Source organism: Humulus lupulus, chromosome 4 (assembly GCF_963169125.1).
Source record: "Humulus lupulus chromosome 4, drHumLupu1.1, whole genome shotgun sequence".
Taxonomy (NCBI): Eukaryota; Viridiplantae; Streptophyta; class Magnoliopsida; order Rosales; family Cannabaceae; genus Humulus; species Humulus lupulus.
In genome coordinates, this window is record NC_084796.1 from 219608861 (window position 1) to 219617903 (window position 9043).

The window sequence follows — 9043 nt, forward strand, 5'->3', positions numbered from 1 at the left end:
CGCTGCAACACCAGGCGCAGATGATGCTCATGCTCTGTCTCTGACTGGGAGTACACTAGGATATCATCAATAAATACAATCACAAACTTATCCAGATAATCTTTGAAAATTTTGTTCATCAAATCCATAAATGCTGCTGGGGCATTGGTTAATCCAAAGGACATAACCAGGAATTCGTAATGCCCATACCGCGTCTGAAAAGCAGTCTTTGGTACGTCCTCTTCTTTGATCCTCAACTGATAATAGCCTGATCGGAGATCAATCTTTGAAAACATTGTACTCCCCTGAAGCTGATCAAATAAATCATCAATCCTAGGCAATGGATACTTGTTCTTGATGGTCAACTTATTCAACTCCCTGTAGTCAATGCACATTCTGAGCTATCCATCCTTTTTCTTAACAAATAACACTAGAGCACCCCATGGCGAGAAACTCGGTCTGATAAACCCCAAATCCAGTAGTTCCTGTAACTGAATCTTCAATTCCTTTAACTCTGCCGGAGCCATTCTGTAAGGTGCCTTGGACACTGGCTCTGCTCCCGGAACTAACTCTATGATGAACTCAATCTCCCGCTGTGGCGGCAATCCTGGCAGATCTATTGGAAACAAGCCTGGAAACTCACAGAACACTCTGGTTTCATTCGGTACCACTGCTGCTACCTTAGAGGAATCTACAACACTCACTAGGAATCCTATGCATCCCTCCTACATCAGGTCTTTAGCCTTTAGTGCTGAGATCATAGGCACCCGCGATCCATTCACCGTCCCCACAAACACAAATGGTACCTCTCCTTCTGGTTCAAAAGTCACCATTCGTCGCATACAGTCAATTGTTGCTCCATACCTCGTTAACCAATCCATCCCTAGTATCATGTCAAAATCATCCATATCTAGTTTAACCAGGTCAACAAACAATTCCCTACCGTCTATAACTACTGGTAATGCTCTAACCCATCTTCTAGAGACTACCAGTTCTCCTGTTGGCAATAAAGTCTGAAAACCCCTAGCATACAAAATACTAGGTCTACAAAGTTGATCAATCACCCTAGCAGATACAAATGAGTGAGTAGCCCCAGAATCAATCAATGCAGTATACAAAGAACCAGCGCTAAAAATCTGACCTGTCACAACTGAGGGACTGGTCTCCGCCTCAGTCTAAGTCAAAGTGAATACCCTAGCAGGAGCGAGGCTATCTCCCTGCTTTGGCTATTCTTTCTTAGCTTGTGGGCAGTCTTTCTTCAAATGATTGGTGCTCCCACAAATAAAACATGCCATGGTCCGGCACTCGCCCTGATGTCATCGCCTGCATAGAGGACACATCGGAAAGCTCCTCCAGTTGTCATTTCCGCCCTGACGGCCACCAATAGAACCACAAACCCTCCTATCAAAACCATAAAGAAAAAATGAATCTGGTACTCTTCTTTTCTTCTCACTGGGACCACTGCCCTGACTAGGCCCAGAAGAAGGAGGCACTGTCCTCCTGGTATCGTGCCTAGCAGCGCTATCCTTCCAGATCTGATCCTCAGCCCTCTCTGCAGTAAGGGCTTTATCCACCACCTGGGCATAGGTGGTAGTCTCCATGTTTAAGGTAATACTCACATTGCGGGCGATCATCACATTCAATCCCCGTATAAACCTATCTCTACTGGCCGCATCAGTCGGCACTAAATCTGGCGCAAACTTCGCCAATCTGTCAAATCTCAGGGCGTATGTTGCGATATTTTTGCTATGCAAGTGCACACAGTCGCAAACTCGTAATAAAATGGTAAAACCAAGTATCATCCTCAAGGACTGATTTATCAATTACCAGTCAATTAATTTCTTGTTCTATTTGATGAATTGAAATTCTTGATTTTTGTAAATACACCAAAAGAAACTATAAATTGCAGAAACAATAATTAAAAAAATTGAATGGAATAACAACTAATAGAAAAACTTTTAATCTAATCACTAAGAAACAATTAGGATATTTAATCTCATCAACTATCCTCCCTATTATTCTCTAATGCAAAGTATGAATTCTTCTTCTTTTGACCTAATTCAATTAACAAGTTGATATAGCAGCCTATAATCATACTATGAATTATAAACTCAACCTAGGTGACAATTTCCTATATTTCTATGGTAAATTGAACCACACAGGTAGCATTAATCTCAACAACTTAATAACAGTTACACAATTAATTCAGATACTTTCATTCTAAATTAGAATTATGTCCAATATAACCACAGCAGAATTAAATCTCACTTCTCAGATTTTGACTTAAAAACATATGTAAATGACTAAAGATGGCCAATCAATAATCAATCTATAAGAACAGGTTATATGGAATTGAAGAAGATTGAAGAAGAAGAATATAAAAATTGCATTAGTTCATAACAGAGATTCAAGTGATTCAATTAAACATCCTAAACAGAAAATTAGTTCCTAGCCATAGTGCTAATCACAACAGAAATTAAGAATAACATTAGGAAGAAGAAAAAAACATGTAAAAATACTCTAAGCTTGAGTCTTCAAAACCAGCCCTTTTCTCCCTCGTCCGTACGTCCCTTCTCTCTTCTTTTTCGCCATATTAAAAACCTAGGATTTCGAATTTTAAAGAGGCAGGTCGCGGCTCTACATACACTATGCTGCGGCCCGTGTCCAAATTCCTGGGCAAAAAGCCCTTTCCATGCCGCGACCCTCTGAAGCCATGCCGCGGCCCGCATCGACGAATTCTGGGAAAAATGCCCATCTATGCCGCGACTCTCTATAGCCATGCCGCGGCCCGAGGATTTCCTCAAAAACATTGCTTCTGTTTCCCCCCTAGCCGCGGCTCCACTTTGCTCATGCCGTGGCTCTTAAGGGATTTCTCAATTCTTCAAGTTTTCATCCCAAAATTTCACCAACACTTCCAAATTGTGTTGAGAACCATTCTTTATCAAAATATGATGAAAAAATTGGTTATTTCTTCCCTTTCTTTGGCATTTTCTTCCACATGCTCAATTCTTCCTGATATTCACAAAGACAGACAAACAAAGCATAAACCCGCACTAAATGAAAGAAAAATGAAATAAAAGATTAATAAAAACATCACCAAAACATGATAAAAACTAGACTCAACAGCGTACTCACTGACTGATAACCTGCTCTGAGTCAGGTTGATAAACTCATCAGTCTTCGCAGTTCGAACTGCTACACTGTAGTATTTCTCATTAAAAATGCTCTTGAATTCTTCCCAAGTCATAGTTGAAGTATCCCTTCGCTGCCTTACTGCATCCCACCATATTCGTGCATCATCTCTGAGCATATAGCTGGCACAATCAACCCTTTCCTTTCCTTCAACCCTCATGAAATCCAAGATTACAGAAATCATATTCATCCACTGCTCGGCCCGCAGTGGGTCTGATCCACCCTCAAAGGTAGGAGGTTGCTGTTTTCTGAATCTTTCGTACAGAGGTTCCAACCTGTTCTCAACCACAGGCTGAACCGGAGCTGGTGCTACACTCTGCTGTAGTGGTAACTCGGTGACTTGTGGAGGAGCCTGCTACCTCAATTGACTAAGTTCTTCCTCTGTTTTCTTCAATCTAGCCTCCATTTCTGCTAATATATGCTGCCAGTTCTGAGGAGCAGGTGGAGGGTCCTGACCCTGATTGTCATCCTCAACCCGAATGCCACGGAGTCTAGATGATTGCCGAGGCATTACAACTAAATGCCTGAAATCAGTGACACCGCTCTCAGGCATGATAACAAGATCCAGTTCCACCTCTCAACCTCAACAACAACCAAGATCAACAATCCAAATAACATACAGATAGCATACAGCACACAACGGGCCTTGCCCTGGTATCATGCATATGATATTTCACTCATCATGCTCATTATAATATAAGCAGGTAACCAAGGCATTCAAACACAAATTCAAATACATTAATCAACCATACCAATCAACCCTGAGTCAAACTTTTCAATGGCAGCGTGCGTACATGTTCGGTCATCTCCAGAACCAATAAACCTTGGCTCGCTCTGATACCAAGTTGTAACGCCCTACTACCTTAGAGCCGTTACTAAGTGAGTTTAAAACAGAAATTGTGCAACTAACTGACTCTACGAGGTTTCTAAAACCAAAAGTGTGACTAAACCAGAATTTAAGGCTGTAATCTTTGAAAATGCTTAGTTTCATTGAAAACATTAAGTATCAAACATCTGGGATCCCAAAAATAAGCTTTACAAAATATTTACAACTAAAAAATAGATTTAAACTTGGTTAACTATCAAAAGAACAAGTTACTACAGCCATATTCAAAAATGCCCCCAACCAAAGTAGTCGGGCAGGCCGAACATGTACGGGTCGCCCCCACGCTCTCCATACTCATGGCTGGTTGACTAGCCCTTTCCCTTTACCTGCAACACAGAGCACCCGTGAGCCGAAGCCCAACAAGAAAACTCATACAATATATAGCATATGCATATTATATAGTTAACATATAACCCGCAGATAAATAGGAAGACCATCAGACTGAACAAACACGGCCATGCCGCCCCAGAGGCATTACCAAAGCCTGGGGTCTCGGTCCTTACCGAAAGGATAACTCATGTATCCATTGGGTCCTACCCTGACTATAACCACTCCATATGCTGAGTGTTACTTCTGGCCCCACTGCCATTCTCGGCCTTCGCCGCTCTCGGCCTTGCTGCTCTCGGCCTTAGCCGTTCACTTCACTATAATCACACATATAGTACATCTCGAAATAATCATTCAAACATATAATAATGCATTTAAGGTTATACATTAGCACGTAATACAATCTAGGGCCATGCCCTGCAATAACACTACGGGCCCATGCCCTGTTCTCGAGAGCTACGGTTTTCTTACCTTCCAATTCGATAGCTTTGATCACTTGACTCCTTGAGCACGATCCCACTCGAGCCCTAGCGCTCACCTAAACAAAATCCATAGGTCAAAGTCATCACCAAACCTCAAGTCCAAAACCTAGCCTTGGGAACAATCCCGAGCCCCCCGGGAATTCCTAGATCCACAAAACAAGGTGGTGGAATCGAACCCCGAACCCTAGGTCAAAATCCCTCAAAAATAACCCCAAAACCCCTTTCTGGGAATAGTGCAGCGCTACAACGCTCTAAAGAGGGCGCTATAGCGCTACAAGCAGAACCGAACTTCCCCAAAAACAGGGCCTAGCACTACAGCGCCCAAAGACTAGCACTGTAGCGCTAGTTGCAGACAGGCAACACCCAATTTTCTTTTCTGCGATTTCTTTCAACCAATTCAACCCCAAACTTGTCCAAATCTTTCCCAAACCCAAAAACAAACTTATCAACACCTCCCACTCATCCGAAGCATCCCAAGAACTCATAACCCAAGCTCATACAACCCAAATCTCAAAATCTACCATAAGTAACCCTAAACCCAGAAATTCAGTCAAACATCAAAGTTAAAGACTTAGAATTCATACCGTGGATGGAAATTCGACCTTGAGTTCAATCCTAGACCTCCTTAGCTTGCTCCTTCTCAACCTTGGCCTGAATTCCCCTAAAATCCTCATCAATTCAGCTTAAATACACAGCTTAAACCAGTAAAACCCTAAAACTGAAACTTCTAAGAACTTACCTCAATTTTGATGTGTTCTTGCTAATCCCTTGCCAATCTTCAAGTCTAGCTTAGGATCCTTGATGCTCAGCCTATCCTAGCTCTCCTCTGAGCTTTGCTCCAAGAAAAATGAAGGGAAATGGTGGGAGAACCACAAACCGTTCCTTTTGAAATAAAACCCCTCTGTTTTTCTCTCTTTTCTTTTTCTTCCTTTTTCTTTCTTTTCCACAGCCTTATAACTCTTTTCTACCAATCCCACTAAGTATAAAGCTTAAATAAACTTATCTCTAATAAGCCTAATGACCAAAATTCCATCCCTATTAATTCTACACCCTTTTATCCATGTGGGGCCATTTTAGTCATTTTACCCAATTCCCGCTAATTCCTCGAGTGTCTCTAATAATTTCCCGCTTGCTTCCCCAATACCCGATTAGTCTCCAAATATATATATTCCTCATCATAAAATCAACCTCAATATATTCTCTAAATTCCCATTTAAACTCCTCAGGCGTGACCCAAGCCGGGTATAAATTCCCGCTATGACTTTTCCGCTAATCCGCTCATTCTAGGATCGTCTCGAGTCACAGATCTCAACACAGTCATGCCCAAAATGGCCAACTATACAATTATGCCCTTTTACCACAATCAAGGCCTTACATGCATACTAATACACATAGTCATGCATCTCAAATAGTCAAATAGTCATATAACATACATTAAATCATAATCATGCATTTTACTCATTAAAGTCACACATAAATCCCATTATGCCCTCCAGGCACACTAATCAAGGCCCTTAAGCCTTATTAGTGAATTTGGGTCGTTACAGAAGTGGTGGCGCTCCATGATCAAGTGGCCACTCAACAACAGAAGATAGACACCCAATAGGGTAATATCCCCGCTGTAACGACCCAATTTCGCTAATAAGGCTTAAGGGCCTTGATTAGCGTGCCAGGAGGGCATGATGAGATTTATGTGTGACTTTGATGAGTTAAATGCATGATTATGATTTAAAGCATGTTATATGACTAGTTGTTTATCTGAGATGCATGACTATGTATATTAGTATGCATGTAGGCCCGGATCGTGTTAGAAGGGCATAATTGTAATTCGGCCATGTTGGGCATATTTGTATTGATATGTGATGATTGTTGAGACCAGAGTGGTATGTGGGCGTATCTGTGATTTATGACTCGAGGCGATCCCAGTGAGCAGGCTAGCGGAAAGTCATGGCGGGAATTTGTACCCGGCTCGGGGCGAGCCTGGGGTATAAATTGGATCTGTTGAGTTTATTGGCGTTTATTTTGATATCGAGGAATACTTATTTGGTGGTTTATCAGGTGTTGGAAGGTAGCGGGAAAATATTAGAGACACTTGAGGATTAGCGGGAATTGGGTAAAATGACTAAAATGGCCCTATTTGGACAAAAGGGTTTAGAGTTAATAGGAAGGGCATTTTGGTTATTTGGATTTTAAAGATAGGTTTTTATAAGGCTTAATATAGTGAGTGGGATTGTTAGAGAGTGAGAATGCTGAAAGAAAAGAAAAGAAAGAATAAGGAAAGAAAGAAAAGAGAGAAAACAGAGGGGTTTTCACAAGGGTCGATTTGTGCATTTTTGCACCATTCCGCTCCATTTTTCTTGGAGCAAAGCTTAGTGGAGAGCAATGGTAGGCTGTGCATCAAGGATCTTGGGTTAGACTTGAAGATTTGGCAAGAACACATCAACTTTTGAGGTAAGTTTTAGAGATTTCAGTTTTAAGGGTTTTGATGGTTTGGGCTGTGTTTTGAGCTGAGTTGATGGGAATTTTAGGGAATTTCTGGGCAAGCTTTGATGATGAACAAGCTAAGGAGGCCTAGGGTTGAATCAAGGTCGAAATTTGCTTCAATGGTAAGAATTCTAAGCCTTTAACTTTGTTGTTGACTGAATTTTTGAGTTTAGGGTTGATCATGGTAGAGTTTGAGATTTGGGATAAATGTTCTTGGAATTTGAGGATTTGGGATGCTTGGGATGAATGGAGAGTGTTCATAAGCTTGATTTTGAGTTTGGTAAAGATTTGGGGAAGTTTGGTTGAAAGAAATCGCAGAAATGTGATTTTGGGTTTTCTGGGCTGCAACTAGCGCTATAGTGCTAGTCAGTGGGCGCTGTAGCGCTAGCCCTTGTTCTGGGGAGGTGAGTTCTGCTTGTAGCGCTACAGCGCCCTCTTTAGAGCGTTGTATCGCTGCACTGTTCACAGAGGTGAATTTTTGGGTTTTTGATGAGGGATTTTGACCTAGGGTTCGGGGCTTGATTCCGCCACTTTGTTTTGGGGATTTAGGACTTCCCTGGGGCTCAGGATTGGTCCCGAGGCTAGGTTTTCGGACTTGGGGTTCGGTGTTGTCTTTGACCTATGATTGTGCTTAGGTGTGCGCTAAGGCTCGGGCAGGATCGTGCTCAAGGAGTCAGGTGATCTAAGCTATTGATTGGACAGGTAAGAAAACTATAACACCCGTAGGATAGGGCATGGGCCCATAGTGTGATTGCGGGGCACGGCCCTATATTGCATGTTGCATGATGAGATGATTGCCGGGCGCGGCCCTATATTGCATTACATGTTAGGGTGCAGATTTAAATGAATTGTTATTTATTTGAATGTTGTTTGATTGATGCTATATATGATTATGGTGAAATGAACGGCTATGGCCGAGGGCGGCAAGGCCGAGAACGGCAGCGGGGCCGGAAGTAACACTAAGCACATGGGATGCTTATTCTCAGGGCAGGGCCCGGGACCCAGAGGATATGTGTGAGATCCTTGCGGTGAGAACCGAGACCCCAGGCTGCGGTAAAGGTTCTGGGGCGGCAGGGCCGTGTTTGCTTAGTCTAATGGTTGACTTGTTTATCTGTGGATTATCTGATATGATTAACTGTATATTTTGCATATGTTATGAAATGCTTGAGTTTTCTTGCTGGGCTTCGGCTTACGGGTGCTCCGTGTTTCAGGTAAGGGCAAAGGCTGAGTCAACCAACCATGAGTACGGAGAGCGTGAAGCGACGTGTACATGTTTGGCCTGCTCGACTGCTTTGGTTGGGGGTTTATTCGAAAATGGCTGTAATAATCTATGATTTTTATGATTAATCAACTGTAAACTTATTTCAATATGTAAATAGTTTTCAAACCTTATTTTGGGATCCCAAGTGTTTAATACTAGAAGTTTTTAATGAAACGTCGCATTTTCAAAGATTACAGCCCTAACTTTTAATTTGTCACACTTTTGTTTCAAAACCTCGGTTAGCGAGTTCATTGCACGCTGTTTGTCTTAAAACTCACTTAGTAACGGCTCTAAGGAAGTAGGGCGTTACACCCGCCATGCAGGAGATGGTTTATGCCATGAGGGCTATTCTGGCAGCCCAATGGCTATGAGTGGACCCCTATGGCGAAGTACCATTTGGGTAGAGAACTGGTGGGCCTCCTGTGCCCCCAG